At 42.6% G+C, this 16,658-nt stretch overlaps 1 protein-coding gene across 2 annotated transcripts in view; it reads left to right on the forward strand.

The window, feature by feature from the left end:
• The window catches only part of SNX10 (sorting nexin 10), a 75,044-nt gene that overhangs the window by 25,442 nt on the left and 32,944 nt on the right, over positions 1-16,658 (forward strand). The window lies entirely within an intron of this gene.

The following is a 16,658-nucleotide window of genomic DNA, read 5'->3' on the forward strand; positions in this document are numbered from 1 at the left end:
CCTTTCAATTTGTTTCTACAAAAGTTTTCCTAAGATAGACTTGTGTATAACCTCACAGCAGTGGGGCGTCAAGATGGCAATTTATTGGCTCAGATTCGAAGTACTGTGAAACAAAATCAGAGATTTCTGGGCACCTGGGTGGCTCAGTCAGTTAAGTGTTGACTCTTAATTTTGGCTTGGGTCATGATCTCCGTCCTGAGATGAGCCCCACATTCGACTGGTGCTGGGGGTGGAGCCTGCTTCAGTTTCTCTCTCCCCTTCTGCCCCTCCATCCCTCTCCTGGCCCCTAAAAAAAGTAAAATAAGGTAAGATAAAATAAATTTTAAAAAATACATGTAATCTTTTTGTACTAATACTGTATCACAAATAAGTACCAGCGGGTTAGGGTGCTGATACATTTTTTTTTAAGATTTTATTTATTTATTCATGAGAGACGCACACAGAGAGAGAGGCAGAGACACAGGCAGAGGGAGAAGCAGGCTCCCTGCGGGGAGCCCAATGCGGGACTCGATCCTGGGACCCCGGGGTCACGCTCTGGGCTGAAGGCAGTGCAAAACCACTGAGCCACTGGGCTGCCCTAGGGTGCTGATACTTAACTCCATGGACTGTGGGGGAGGTTATACCATCTAGTTCACAGTAAGACCTTGAATGAATCAGCGATTCCTTTGCCTTTAAGCTTTTCCACCTTCAAATTCAAAAGAACTACATATGTTGGTTAAGAAAACAGAGTGAACATGCTCCTCTAACTGTTCACTATCTTGTGAAAGATGGAGGCACTTTACCTACCAAACGAGACTGGCCAGTGGCCCTGGACCAGGTAACAGGAAGCTGCATGTCTGGCCCCATCTCTTCTCTGGGACCTTACTTTCTATCACCCCCTCAATCCCAGCCACAGTGGACCACTTCCTGTTCCCACCTTCAGGCCTCACTGCCTGTAATTGTGCGTTCCCTCTACCTGGAACCACCCTCTGCCATCTTACCCCCATCATGAAGGCAGTGTGACAGAGGTTAATGGGACCAGCAACACAGACACTGGAGCCAGACTGCCTGGGTTCAGATCCCAGTTCTGTCACTTGGTAGCTTTACGACCTTTGACAAATTACTTGTTAACTTCTTGGTGTCTCTGTTTCCTTAACTGTAAAATGGGGATCACATTCATGCCTACCTCAGGATTTTTTTTTAAAGATTTTATTTATTTAAGAGAGAGGCAGTGAGTGAGAGAGAGAGAGAGCAGGAGCCAGGGGAGGGGCAGAGGGAGAGGGAGAAGCAGACTCCCTGTGACCAAGGAGCCTGGATGGACATGGAGCTCGATTCCAGGACTCCAGGATCATGAGCTGAACAGATGCTTAACCAACTGAGCCATGTCGGTGCCCCTCATAGGATTTTTTTGAGGATATAGGCAAAGTTCTTAGAATGGTGACTGTGTCAGAAGCACTCTCTGTGTGTTGGCTATTATTATTATCATCTTTTGAGGTCCAGCCTGTCCTGTAAGCCTATGACCATTAATCATGATAGGATTTGGGGCCTGCAGACCTGGGTTTGAATCTGAACCCTCCCATGTATGAGTTGGATGACCTTAGATGGTTATTTAACTCCTTTGAATGTCATTTTCCCCATCAGAAGCACAGTATATCATGTAGTTGCTGGGTGAGTCATGTGTGTGTGAAAAGCCTGGTTTAGTACTTGACAACTGAACAAGTGTTAGTTTTCATCCCCACCTCCCCCTGCCACAACCACCCCCAACACTCTATCACCTGATACCCTGTGCTTGCTTGGTTCCATGTCCTCCATTAAACTGTGTATTCCTTAGTCCTCTTTGCACATAGAATGCATTTATTCTTTTATCTATTCATTGATTTTTCTCACTCATTTGTTCATGCAGTCATTTCATTCATTCATTCATGCTCCCTCTTTTGTTTATTCGAAAATCATTTACTGAGTATCTGCAAAGTGTGTTGGGTGCTGAGAATCTACATTATTCCAGCTAGAATTCAGGAAAGAAATGACAAGATCCTGAATTAGTCCAGTGATACTGGAGGCCAAGAGAGGGGACTAGACTAAGGCAGCATTTCAGAGAGACACTTGTCAGGGCTTACTGACCAATTGGATTTGGAAAGTAAGGGAAGGGAAGGAATCAAAGACAGTTTCTGGGATTCCCATTTGAGGCACTTTGTGGATGGTGACACAATTATCATTAAAATCATTAAATGGGCTAGGCCACAGAAGTGCACAGGGAAAGGTATCCTGTGACAGCCAGCCTGGATTGGACAGAGTAAGTTAGAGGTGCCTACCAGATGTCTGGATGGAAATGTCTACTAGGAGATGGCCAGGCTGTCCCCTCAAAGGCGGTTCTGATTCTGGACTCCGTTGCATGTGTGATAGGGGAGTGGTAGCCAAAACAGAATGAGGGTAGAGTGGGAGAAGAAAGGGCTGCCCATGGCCCCTTGGAGAATTGTCCTGCTTAAAGTGGAAGGTGACAGTAAGTCTGTGGCTTCCGCTGAGAAGCCACGTGTGTGCCTCACCAGGGAAACTACTCATGTCTCCCACCAGGAACATACTATTCACTATATATTCAAGGACAGCCCTGGGGGTGTCAGTGCAGAAGTAGGGAGAAGAAGGCCTATTGCCCCGTTGTGAGCCTCCGTGGAATGTACTTTCACAGGACTGCCTTGTCTCTGGCTCCCTCTTGCCTTTCAGATTTCAGTTCAAATATCACTTTCTCAGAGAAGCCTTCCCTGATCACCTGAATGTGAAGTAGTCCCCACCAAATACCCATAGTCGACCTCTATTACATCATTCTGTTGTTTTCTTCATTAAGCTCGCTCATTACCTTGTCCATTTATTTGCTCACATGTTTGCTTTCTGTCTTCCCATTATGAGGTCAGTAAGACCAGGGACCTGCTGTCTTGTTCATTGCCTTATCTCTGATGTCTGCAGCAGGGCCTGGTCCTTACTAGGTTGAATGAACTAACCAGGATTGCCCATCTACACTGAGATGAGAAAAAGTTGCACTTGTTTGTTGGGGAAGGAAGCAGTTGGAGTTAGTAAGGGTGAGGGGCAATTGAATGAATGTCTTAGAGGAGGGAGGAGAAATAAGATCATGAAGACAGGGGAGAATATGATCCTTTTCTTTGAGACTGAGGGAACTGGGTGAATATATGGGTAGATTTCAAGGGAACAGAGAATAAGATGAAGAATGTATACCTGGTGGTCTTACTGTTTTTGATGAAGTAGGACATAAGAGTTATCAGATGACAGAGGGGTGGCAGACTGGGAGGAGGTAGGAGGCTGGAGGTGAGACGTGAAGGTTCGAAGATACTGGCATGAGTGGAAGACTCCTCCCTGGAGAACTTCACCGAAGTTGGAATTTATAACCTAGTAATGGAACCAATCACAGAAATGATGGGATTTTTCTTCAGTGGTAGATGGGAGAGAAGAAAAAAATGGAGGTGACAGCTTAAGTTGGTCCATTTTTGGAGGTTGATAAATAGAAGTGTGTCTGTGCAACAGGAAATGAGGAATGCTGGAGGGAGAGTTTTGAAAGGTTCAGGGAAGTGAAGTTGGGAGGGAAGTCTAGGAAGGGAAGGATCAAAGTTCTAGAGGTTTTTCATTCAAGTGGAAGAGCAAATTGGATAAGAATGAGGAAGTGAGAAAAGGAAGGGTGGGCTGTGTGGTAATCAGAGGAGACTTTAAATTTGCATTTTAAAAAGCAGTTCCTGGTCTGGGTCTGGTTACATGGTAAGCACTTGTTGGTAAGAGGTTAGGGTACAAGAACGAATAGCCTAAGGCAAGGCCAGGAGATGTTAGGTCATGACTCATGAATGAGGTCCTCCTTGGAGAAATCAGGAAAAAGTGGGAAAGAATACAGAGGTTCCTAAAAATGTAGAAAGGAGAAACAGGACACTGGAGAGAAGGAAGTCACTCCAGGAAGTGAGGAGGAGGGAGTTGGTCACATTCTTAGGTTCCAGGTACTTGTTGGTAGGTTATTGTCTGGAGACTGTAGTGACCAGGGGAATTTGGTTTTCTCTTGGTCCTTAGAAGTGGGAGTGCTGAGGACATGAGCAGCTTTGATTGTAAGGGTCACAAGGGAAGGGGAGAGTGGAGAAGCCAGGGCCCCGCCGAGGTAGAGCTGTTGAGATAGGTGCAAATTTGGGGCACTTGTTGGCTCTAGGAGGAGTGTTCCCGAGGGATAGTGGGAGGAAGGGTTGGTTGCAAGAGGGGATGGCAGAGCAAGGCTGGGGTCAGAGCCAAGTAGGGACAGGGATGAGAGAACCCTAGAGGTGGATGATGCCTGGAGGGCCTTCAGCTTGGCAGACATTGTGGTTTGCAGGATGAGGGATGCTGGGGCCATGAATAAAATGAGTCAAGCTCAGAGTTTCAGGTAACACTTAAAAAAAAAAAAAAGACAGCTTTTTTTTTTTTTTTTAATTTTTATTTATTTATGATAGGCACACAGTGAGAGAGAGAGAGAGGCAGAGACACAGGCAGAGGGAGAAGCAGGCTCCATACACCGGGAGCCCGATGTAGGATTCGATCCCGGGTCTCCAGGATCGCGCCCCGGGCCAAAGGCAGGCGCCAAACCGCTGCGCCACCCAGGGATCCCAAAAAGACAGCTTTATTGAAATATCTACATACTGTACAACTTACCCAATTAAGTGTTCTATTCACTGGTTTTAGTATATTGGCAGATATATACAGCTGTCACCACAGCCAATTTTAGAAAGTTTTTATCATCTCATTTCATTGCCCTTTAGCTGTCACTTCCCTGAACCCCTAAACTCCACCCCTCTACTCTCCACCCACCACCCCACCCAGTTATCTTAAGCAACCTACTTAGTAATCTGTTTTCTGTTTTAATAAAAGAGTTCCCAATTTTGGACTTTCATATGAATGGAATGTGTAATATGTGAAATTTTGTGGATCTTTCTAACTTGATGTTTTCAAGGTTCATCCAAGTTGTAGTGTGTATCAATACTTCATTCCTTTTTATTGTCAAATAACATTCCATTATATGGATGTACCACAGTTTATCCATTCATCCGTTGTTGAATATTTGGGTTATTTCCACCTTTTGGCTATGAATAATGCTGATATTTATATACTAGTTTCTCTATGGACATACATTTTCATTTCTTTTGGGTATAATTTAGGAGAATTGCTGGGTCAAATGATGAGTCTGTGTAGTGTATTTGAGAAACTGCTGGATTGTTTTCTGAGATGGCCATACCACTTTATAAATCCACCCACAGTGTTTGAGGGTTCCAATTTCTCTGTTTCCTTGCCCAAATTTATTATTGGACTTTTTGATTCTAGCCAGCCTAGTGGGAGTGAAGTGGGGTCTCATTGTGGTTTTGATTTGCTTTCCTCTGATGACTAATGATATTGAACATCTTTTCATGTGTTCATTGGCCATTTTTCTATTTTCCTTGGAGGAATGTCTGTTGAGGATCCTTTGCCTGTTTTGGAAATGAATTATTGGGCAGCCTGGTTGGCTCAGCGGTTTAGCGCTGCCTTCATCCCAGGGCGTGATCCTGGAGACCCGGGATCAAGTCCCACATTAGGCTCCTGGCATGGAGCCTGCTTCTCCCTCTGCCTGTGTCTCTGCCTCTCTCTCTGTCTGTATCTCTCATGAACAAATAAAATCCTTAAAATAAAATAAAATTTAAAAAAAAGAAAAAGGAAATGAGTTATCTGTTATCTTTATTGTCAGTGGTCTTTTTATTACTATATTTATATATGTAATGTGTAATATATATTTTATTATTTTTCTAGTTTTATTGAGGTATAATTGACAGACAAAATTGTAAGAAATCTAAAATGTATGATGTGAAGATTTGATAATACACATCCATTGTGGAAGGATTCTCTTATCAAGTTACTTAACACATCCATCACCTCACTTTTTACCTTTTTTTTTTTTTGGCAAGGATATTTAAGCTTTACTCTTTTAGAAAATTTCAATTATATAATATAGTGTTATCAACTCTTGTCATCATGTTATACATTAGGTCCTTAAGGGTTTTTTTATTATTGAATTGGACAAGCTCTTTATGTATTCTAGCCATAAGTCCCTTATCAGATACATGATTTGCAGATATTTTCTCCCATCCCATGCATTGTCTTTTCACTTTCTTGATGGTATGCTTTGAAGCACAGAAAGTTTTAATTTTCACGAAGTCTAACTTACCTGTTTTATCCTTTTGTTGCTTATGCGTTTGGTATATCTGAGAATTCTTTGCTAAATCTCAGGCCATGAAGATTTACCTCTGTGTTTTCTTCTAAGAGTTTCATAGTTTTTGCTTTTACCTTTAGGTCTTTGATCCATTTCAAGTTAATTTCTATAGATGGTATAAAGTAAGTAGACTTCTAGCTTTATTCTTTTGCTTTTGGCTATTCACTTGACCCAGCACCATTTGTTGAAAAGACTGTTGTTTTTTCCCCCTCGTTGAATTATTTTGGCACCCTCTTGAAAATCAGTTGACCATAAAGGTATAGATTTATTTCTGGACTGTTAATTCTATTCTTTTAATCTATTTGTTTATCCTTGTGCCAGTTGCACACTGTCTTAAGTACTGCTGCTTTGTAGTAAGTCTTGAAATCAGGAAGTGGGAGTCTTAGCTTACTATGTTCTTCTTTTTAGGGTTGTTTTGACTAATTTAGGTCCCTTGCAATTAGGAGTTTTAGAATCAGCTTGTCAGTTTGTACAAAGAAGTCAGCTGAGATTCTGATAAAGATTGCATTGCATCTGTAGATCATTTTGAGCAGAATTGCTGCCCTAACAATGTTAATTAAGTCTTCCAGTTCATGAGTATGGTGTGTTTTTAAATTTATTTAGATATTCTTTACTTTTTATTTTATTTATTCATGAGAGACACACACACACAGAGAGAGAGAGAGAGAGAGAGAGAGAGAGAGAGAGGCAGAGACACAGGCAGAGGGATAAGCAGGCTCAATGCAGGGAGCCCGATGTGGGACTCTATCCTGGGAGCCAGGATCATACCCCAGGCTGAAGGCAGCGCCAAACCACTGGGCCACCAGGGCTGCCCCTTAGATATTCTTTAATTTCTTTTAATGATCTTTGGTAATTTTCAGAGTATACACTTTGTACTTCTTTTGTTAATTTAATCATAGGTATTTTATCCTTTCAATGCTGTTTTTCAGGCAGTATGTTGATGAGAAGTTGTGATCGTACTTGTGCAAAGCCCCCTTACCAGGTGAAGGGCTAGAGTAAGTTGAAAAAATGACCTCCCAATTGTTGGCAGGAAAGAAGAACAGGGCATTTTCTGCTGTTCTTCAGGGGGCTGTGTTCTCAGGTCTTTCATGATTCTGTGGCAGGGCACTGAGGGGATACATCAACCTCCAAAGAACTCCACACCCCTAAGTACCAATGGTTTCCCCTCTTTTCCATCCTAATCCAATCTGCGTGGTGATGGGGTAGTGGGGTAGGGGAGGGGAGTGAATAGCTGTAGATAGCTTCTGGCTAATAGGAGTGCAATCTGATTGGACGAATTCACACTAATATTTAAATTACTAATACCCCTTCCCCCAACCTCAAGACTTATCTGCGTTTTTTAGAAGAGAAGTCCTTAACTGTAACTTTAGAAGAGGAAAAGGAGTAGCCGAGGCACATTACTAGTTAGGAGAACATTAGTAGCATATAAAAGGAAGGGTACCATTTGGGAAATGTGAAAAATATTCTTGAGTTTGATCTGGGGGGGGGTTGTTTTGGGGGAGAGAAGATGTCACAAGTTAGGATGTAGTATTACCTGTGTGTCTGCTCTAGTGTCAACTTCTCTCTCCTACATCTGCTTTTTATGGCTTCTTTTCAATTCTGTTTCTTCTGGTCATGGTTTTTATTTTACTTTTTGTCCCTTCCCCACCTCCCCCCACCCCGTTATCCCCCAGGTGGCTGTCCTTGGTGTGTATATAATGGGAGGTAAAGGTCAGGCCCGCAGCATCCATGCCTATATGTCCAGAGTGGCTAAATCTAAGGTAGTACTTTTCCTAAATACACCAAAATAGTTGTGAGGTTAAAATTAGATGTATTTTGGGCAGCTCGGGTGGCTCAGCAGTTTAGCGCTGCCTTCAGCCCGGGGTGTGATCTTGGAGACCCGGGATTGAGTCCCACGTCGGGCTCCCTGCATGGAGCCTGCATCTCCCTTTGCCTGTCTCTCTCTCTCTCTCTTTTCTGTGTCTCTCATGAATAAATAAATAAAATCTTAAAAAAAAATTAGATGTATTTTTTCTTCTCCCTGGATTTCAACCCCCAAATTTGGCCTAGCATCATCCTCATGACCATTAATGGAACCCCTGTGTTGTCGAGATTAGCAAGTTAGTGGTTTCATTGTTTTTTTGGTACTATGAACCAGTATTTTTTGGCTGCTAACAAACCTTAAAAAGAAATGCCTTATCCTCTTTAACTTTTTTCTTTTGTGATAAATGGTGGAAAATTTAAAGGGTAAGTTTATTTGTGCTTCTAACTTTGACTGAACTTCAGATTTCAGCTTGTTTTCCCATATTTTTTTAAAAGTAGGCTCTATACCCAGCGTGGGGCACAATGTGGGGCTTGGACTCATGACCCTGAGATCAAGAGTTGGACGCTTAACTGACTGACGCACCCAGGCAACCCCTTAGTTTGTCTTTTTTAAGTTCTAAGATCGGAGTGAGGAAGAACTTGGTGGGCTTGGGAAGAACTATAGTGGTTCTGCACAAGCTGTACCAAACCCATAAACTGGACTAAAGTGGAGCAGCCATGCTCTTTCACGGAGAGTACGGCTGATTTGGATGAGCTCTTTTGATTGCCCAAGTTGGGATCTACCTCAAACTACCTTAAGTAAAGGGTGCATGGGGAACCCAGGAGACGCTGCAGCCTTAAGTCACTGGGCACCCTGGGTGCTGCAGCTCTGTGGATGTCAGCCGCTGAAGCCTGCACTGTAATTCAGCTCTTCTGGTGGCCAGCTTCTTTCATATCTCATGAGAACTTTGATCTTCACCATGGCTTCTGTTGTGTTCAGAACTCCAGCTGTGACGTCATTACCCTCCCTTTCTCTTTCATCCTTTCCCAGGGAACTGGCAAGGCTCCCTGTGTTTCCTGGGCCAAATATGGGAAGGAATGGGTGCCCACCCCTTCTTTTGGTGCCAGGTGGTGCCTCAGGCACCTGACTAACCTGCGGACTGGCTTCACTGGAGTCTGATGCTTATCATTGATGCTGTTGCCTGTATCTAAGTATGGGGTGTTCCTGCGCCACCTCCACCATGATACAGAGCAGGGCTGCCCCTGTAGAGCTGCTCCTGCAGCAGGAGCTTGGCTGACACTTTCCCCCCAGAGAAGATTTTGGGGAGACCATGGTCCTACCCCCAGACCTGCCCAACGCAGCACGAAGGACATAAGGTGGTGGTACTGAGAACAGGTATGAGAAACATTGGTATGGAGTTAAACTGTGAATCTAAAACAACCTCACTGATGGCATATCTTTATGAGATGAAGGTAATTTTTCATTTATATAGAAAAATTGATGAACATCATAGAAGGAAGTAAAACCCAGTGAAATTAATGTAGTTGTTTGTTTCCTTGGAAAGGGGAATATAAAAGTAACTGAGCACATAAAGTTTTACTTTTAAAAAATGTATTATTTTTTGTGTTATTTTAAAAGTATTTTAAAATATTTTTTCAGACTTAACAGTAAGGCATTGTAAACTTTTGGAAAAATAACAGAAAAAAATGGATTAGAATCCTACCGTTCAGAAATGACAACTGTTAACTTCTCATGTGTAAGCTCCGGTTCTCAAATAAATAAGTAAAGAAATAGAAACATTGGGGCAGCCCGGGTGGCTCAGGGGTTTAGTGCCGCCTTCAGCCCAGGGCTTGATCCTGGGGCCCTGGGATCGAGTCCCACGTCAGGCTGCCTGCATGGAGCCTGCTTCTCCCTCTGCCTGCATCTCCGCCTCCTCTCTCTCTCTCTCTCTCTCTCTCTCTCTCCCCGTCTCCCTCTCTCTCTCTTTGTGTGTTTCTCATGAATAAATAAGTAAAATCTTAAAAATAAAAAAGAAATAGAAACATAATTAAAAACATCATTTGACAGTACTTCTTGAACAGTCCCTATCATTTAATATTCTTCTCTAACATAATTTGTAGTGGTACAAGCTGGTCTGTTAGGCAGCTCTACCATAATTCATTTTTTCCTAATCTACTGATGGACATTTAGGTTTCCATTTTTTGATATATTTTTAAAAAACATTGCGTTGCAAACATTCTTTCATACAGATTTTTTTTTTTTGCACATATCTGATTGGTTTTTGAGGTTGAGTTCCCAGATGTGGAATAATTTAGACAAAGAACGTGAGCAATTTAAAAATTCTTTTGAAACATATGGCCACATCATCTTTAAGGAATATTGAAATAGCTCATGTTCCTACCAGCAGCGATTGGTCCATTTTGCAGGATCTTTGCCAGTGGGGATATTATCATTTAAAAATTCTAATTTAGGGGATCCCTGGGTGGCGCAGCGGTTTGGCGCCTGCCTTTGGCCCGGGGCGCGATCCTGGAGACCCGGGATTGAATCCCACATCGGGCTCCCTGTGCATGGAGCTTGCTTCTCCCTCTGCCTGTGTCTCTGCCTCTCTCTCTCTCTCTCTCTCTCTCTGTGACTAGCATAAATAAATAAAAATTAAAAAAAAGAATTTAAAAAAATAAAATAAAAATTCTAATTTAATAGACACAAATATGGTATTTTACTTTTTATTTGCATTTTGGTTTATAGCAAGGTTAAACATTTTAAATAGATCATTGACCTTTTTCCCAAAACTTTTAATGGTGGTAAGAACATACAAAATTTACCATCCTGCCCATGTTAAGTGTACAGTTCAGTTGTAGGTATATTCACATTGGTGTGTAACATTTCCAGATCCGCTTCCTTCATCCGTTTCTCTGGCCAAACTGAAACTCTGTACCCATTAAACAAGAGTTCTCCATTTCCCCTTCCCCTCAGCCACTGGCAACCACCCTTCTACTTTCTGTATCTATGAATTTGGGTGGTTTAGAAACCTCAAGTAAGTAGAATCATAAAGTACCTGGTTTTTGTGTACGTGACTGATCATTTCATTCAGATTAATGTCCTCAGGGTTCATCCATGTTGTAGAATGTGTCAGAATTTCCTTCCCTTTAAAACCTGAGTAGTATTCAGTTGTGTATACGTACCATACCACATCTTGCTGATGCATTTGTCCATGGACACTTGAGTTGGTTACCCTTCTTGGCTTTAGGAATAATGCCTCTATGAACACAGGTGCACAAATATCTCTTTGAGATCCTGCTTTCAGTTCTTTTGGAGGTATACTTGGAAGTAGAATTGCTGGGCTATATAATAGTACTAGTTTTAGTTTTTAAAAGTTTGTTGGTTGGTTTATTTATTTATTTAAGTAATCACTGCCCCCATTATAGGGTTCAAACTCATGACTCTGAGATCAAGAGTCTCGTGTTCTTCCAACTGAGCCAGTCAGATGCCCCTATTTTTTTTAAAAAGATTTTATTTATTTATTCATGAGAGATGACACACAGAGAGAGGCAGAGACATAGGCAGAAGGAGAAGCAGGCCCGATGTGGGAGGGATCCCGAGCCCGATGTGGGACTCGATCCTGAGACTCCAGGATCATACCCTGAGCCAAAGGCAGATGCTCAACCACTGAGCCACCCAGATGTCCCAGATGCTCCTATTTTTAATTTTTTAAGTAACTTCCATACTGTTTTTTTTTTTTTTAACAGAAGCAACACCATTTTACATTCCCATCGGCACAAAGGTTCCAATTTCTCTATATTCTTGCCAATACTTGTTTTCTCTCTCTCTCTTTTTTTATAGTAGTCTTCTTAATGGATGTGAGGTGATATCTCATTGTGGTTTTTTGTTTTTGTTTTTTTTTTTAATTTTTTATTTATTTATGATAGTCACAGAGAGAGAGAGAGAGAGGCAGAGACACAGGCAGAGGGAGAAGCAGACGTGGGACTCTATCCTGGGTCTCCAGGATCGCACCCTGGGTCAAAGGCAGGCGCTAAACCTCTGTGCCACCCAGGGATCCCTCTCATTGTGGTTTTGATTTGCATCTCCCTAATGATTGGTGATACTATCTTTTCATATGCTTTTTGGCTATTTTGTATATCATCTTTGGGGAAATGTCTATTCAAGTCCTTTGCCCAGTTTTTAATCATGTTGTTTGTTTTTTGTTGAGGTGACCTTTGTTGTTTTTGTTTTGTGAATTATTGATAATGTTTGCTTATTTTTCTACAGAAATATTCTTTGGTATGGATTTATAAGAGCTTTTCAGATATTAGGAAATATTAATCCTTTGGCATATGTATTATAAATATTATTATTATATAACATTTGTCTTTATATTCCTTGTGAGTATACAGCAGGTTGAAATTTTTATATGGTCATATCTATCACTGTTTTCTCAAAATTTTTTCTTTTAAAAATAAGTAAAAAAATAAAAAGAAATTTTTAAAGATTTTATTTATTCATGAGAGACACACAGAGAGAGATTGAGAGAGAGAGAGGCAGAGACACAGGCAGAGGGAGAAGCAGGCTCCATGCAGGGAGCCCGACATAGGACTCGATCCCGGGTCTCCAGGATCAACATCCTGGGCTGAAGGCAGCGCTAAACCACTGAGCCACCTGGGCTGCCGCAATTTTTTCTATTCTTATGTGTTCATGAGGGTGGAGGGGTATTTCCTAACTGTAATGCTAGGGGGTCCTAGAGAACTCCTTGGGGCCTTCAGCACCCTAGGGCATTTCCCAGGGCAGCACAGTGGTCACAGCATAAATCCCCTGGCATGGCGAACCTTTCCCCTGCAAGGCAGGGAGCTGGCCAGCCAGGTGTAGACAGAACACCACTCCCTCCTCTGCGCACACTGCAGGGGCCATAGGTACCAGACTGTGCATAGGTGGACCGAGGTTCTCCTCTGGAAGGGTGGGCAATAAGCTTTTTAGCAGCCCAAAACAGCATAGTTCCTGGGTGTCCTGAAAGCAGCCATCCTTACCCCTCTTCTGAAACTGGCTCAGGCTATTGAGCCAACTCCTCATGTGGGCCCCCCAGTGCTCAGCAGGGTTCCTACCCTTACATCCCTTCAGTACCAAGGCTTTTGTCTGACGTTTTTACAAAAAGCTCTGTCTGGAGGCAGAATTGTAACAGGAAAGGAAATGGGGACTGATGCCTTTTTCCTTATGCACTGCTGTCCCAGAGCGGATTCTCTTCAACATTAAAGTGGTAGTGTGTTGTTGTGAAGACTCTAAGACTAGGGTGAAAATGCATCAGAAGAAGCTGTGTCCAGGTGAGATGGTGAGACACGGCAATACCTAGTGGAAAGGTGGTATCGTTTTTACTTATTGCTTCCTCCACACCCAGCTTGCAGGCCTGTCTCCAGCTCCAGCTCCTGGAACCTGGCCACATCTCCAGAAGGGAGAAGAGGTTAAGTGTATTTTGTTTGAGGGTTGACTACTCCTTCTAATATAGTAAATAAATAAATAAATAAATAAATAAGAAGGCAAGAAAGCTGTAGCAGTTGTTTCCTAATAAAAATACACTCCTGCCCCCATATAAAAGCTCTGCCCACTGTGAGGTTAGTTAAAAATCTTCCTGCACGTTCCTCTAGGAGCACATGAGATTTCTCTAGGCTTTGGTGTGGGAAATCCGGAAAAATATATCCATTTGGTCTATGAAATTGTATATTGTTACAGCGAGTCAATAACTGTAGATCCTCAATAAAACCAATTTTGTTCTGTTTAGGATATCCTTACAGCTTTGAAAATTCCAGTCTAGTTCATGATTAAACAAGTTTGTTGGGTTAATCAGCCTTTGATACAGGATGGTAAAGGAAACCCAAAACTATGCTCCTGAAAGCTCACCTCACCCCCGTTTTCATTTTAGAGAATGATGTAAGCCATACTTTCATTCCTTATTTCACCTTTGTAAAAGTACGTAATCCCCCTCTCATTCACGTATATAGTCCACAGACTCTCAGTCAGGAGTTTGCTTATCAGAGAGGAGATTGCCTTATAGGCATATAGACCAAGTTTAACATTGTGACTTTTTTTTTTTCCTATTGATCTAAGAGAGAGCTTTATTAAGGTATAGAATTGAAAACACACCATGATTGCTCCATAGGAAGGCTCTGCGAACTATTGCCGACTGTTTTTGTAGATAAAGTTTTGCTGGAACATAGCCATGTGCATTCAATTACTTAGCATCTGTGTGCTTTCTCACTGCAAATTGTAGAATTGAGTTTGCAACAGAGACTATTTGACCTGCAAACCCTCAAATAATATACTATCTAGGCCCTTTACAGAAAAGAATTGCCAAGCCCTGCTCTACAGAACTCTTTGTTTCACAGACATTTTGTATTTTATAGAAGAAATATTCCAAGATGGAAAACGAAGGCAGTTTTCTCCTGAAGTTTCCAGCTTGGCAAACCATACTCTCAAGGCAGTGACAGAGTTGTGAAGATACATGATGAGTCTCTCAGATGACTCTCCATGGCCACCTATGTTTCCCAGTAGGGGGACAACCCATGTATCTGCCATCTCCCTGTACTCAATCCTAACCTGAACAACAGGTTTGAGAAGTCATCCCTGTTGTTTGGAATGGTGGTGACATTTAATAATAATTTTTTAAAAGATTTTACTTCTTTATTTATTAGAGAGAGGGGAAGGGAGGGGGAAGGGGATGGAGCATGAATTCAGGGTGGAGGAGCAGAGGGAGAAAGATAAACAGACTCTGTTCAGCGTGATGCCTGATGCAGGGCTCAATGCCACGATCCTGAGATCATGACCTGAGCTAAAGTCAAGTTGGTTGCACAACCAACTGAGCCACCCAGGCACCCCGAGGTTTAATAATAATCCTTTCTAGGAAGGTAAGTAGGAAGGATAATGGGTCTCAGTAAGTGAGTATTTAGGTGTGCTGTGGTTCCCCATTGGTGGTGGGGAGACAATGTGCTCCAAAGACAGCCTTGTTGATGGTCACCTGGAAGTAGAATTCCATAATTGTTGGAATGAAAATATTCTGGGCAGGCAAGAGTTCCCTATGAACAGCATAATGACAGACACATGGGCTAGTTTGGGGCATTTGGAAATCTAAACAAATCTAATACTACAACCCACCAGGAGGGCATTGGTTTTTCAGAGGACGGTTCTGATTAGCATCTTTGGTTTGCTTAATTATAGACAACTGACCTCTTATCTGAAACCATACTAATGTACAATCATTTAATTTCCTTCCCTCTATTAAGAAATGCCATGGCAAGGTCTAGTACCAGATAACATTTTCTGTTATAAAGGTAGCATCTCTTTGTAATTTGAATCTGCTGTTTATTTTACGTGAAATAAAAAGCTTCCATAATTTATGTTAGAGTCCCTGTTCCTGATAGAGTTCTGGTGTTTAATTTACTTTAAACAGTTGTTACTTCAAAAAGTATAAAATGAATTTGTGTTAACTAGAAAAATTCGAACATTGTGGAAGTCTGTAAACAGCCTTTCTCCCTGTGGATTAAAATGTTAAAGGTTGGGACGCCTGGGTGGCTCAAGCGGTTGAGCGTCTGTCTTCAGCTCGGATGTGATCCTGGGGTCCAGGATCGAGTCCTGCATCGGGCTCCTGGTGGGAAGTGGGCTTCTCCCTCTGCCTGTGTGTCTGCCTCTCTCTCTCTCTCTCTTTCTGTGTCTCTGTCTCTCATGAATAAATAGAATATTTGAAAAAAAAATGTTAAAGGTGGACTGTGGTGGACTGTGTTAAAGGTGGTTCTCAGTGATGTTTTGGAACTGGTTTAAATGTTCTGTTTCCTACTTCTGTGCTACTTGGTTTATAACATCTTGGGGTGGCCAGCACCCCACTGAGATTACTGAGTCTCTCCGCCTGGGTGGGAAAAGCTCCAACCCTTTAAGGAGGCTTAAGATCCAGACTTGGACCCATTGGCTCATATGACATAGTCATGGATGTAGCCTCAGGCATGGAAAGAACAGCATGGGGAAGGAGACTGAATTGCAGGGTTGAAAGTGGACTGGAGTTGTCTCACTAGCTTGGGCCTGCCTGATCCGTCTGTTTTCTTACCCATAAAGTGAGGATGCTCACATCTCCCTCCCAGGATGGTTGCGAAGTTTAATTATCCAGGAAAACACAGATAATGCTGTGTTGGAGAAATTGAAACGGTTGGGGAGACCGAATATACAAGTATTATGGTGTGAGTGAAGTTGAGGATGGCAGAAACCGGGTGAGGGGCCGAGAGCTGGGGCAGGAGAGGGGGAGTGATTTCTGAGCAGAATCATGGGGAGGAGTGGGGGTTTGCAGGGGGACGTGGAAGGGGTGAAGGCAGCGGCTCAGCTGTGTGGAGCAGGGGAGCGTGGGTAGGGAATCATGACCAGTCCTGAGACGGATGCAGCCCTCGGTCTAAGGTTTATCCAATACAGGAATCCCTTCAAGAGCCCGTCTCTCAAGCTACTCCTCCCTCCAGCCTCTGCCCCTTTGCACATGCCAGTCCCTCTGCTTAGAATATATTTTTCTCTTTACATTCCTGGCTAAGTCACCCCAACCTTTGGGCTTCAGCTCAAGTGCCACATTCTCAGTAAAGCCTTCCCAGTCCCCCCACCCCCATATTGTCTCTCCATTCTTGCAACAGC

Source organism: Vulpes lagopus, chromosome 13 (genome assembly GCF_018345385.1).
Source record: "Vulpes lagopus strain Blue_001 chromosome 13, ASM1834538v1, whole genome shotgun sequence".
NCBI lineage: Eukaryota > Metazoa > Chordata > Mammalia > Carnivora > Canidae > Vulpes > Vulpes lagopus.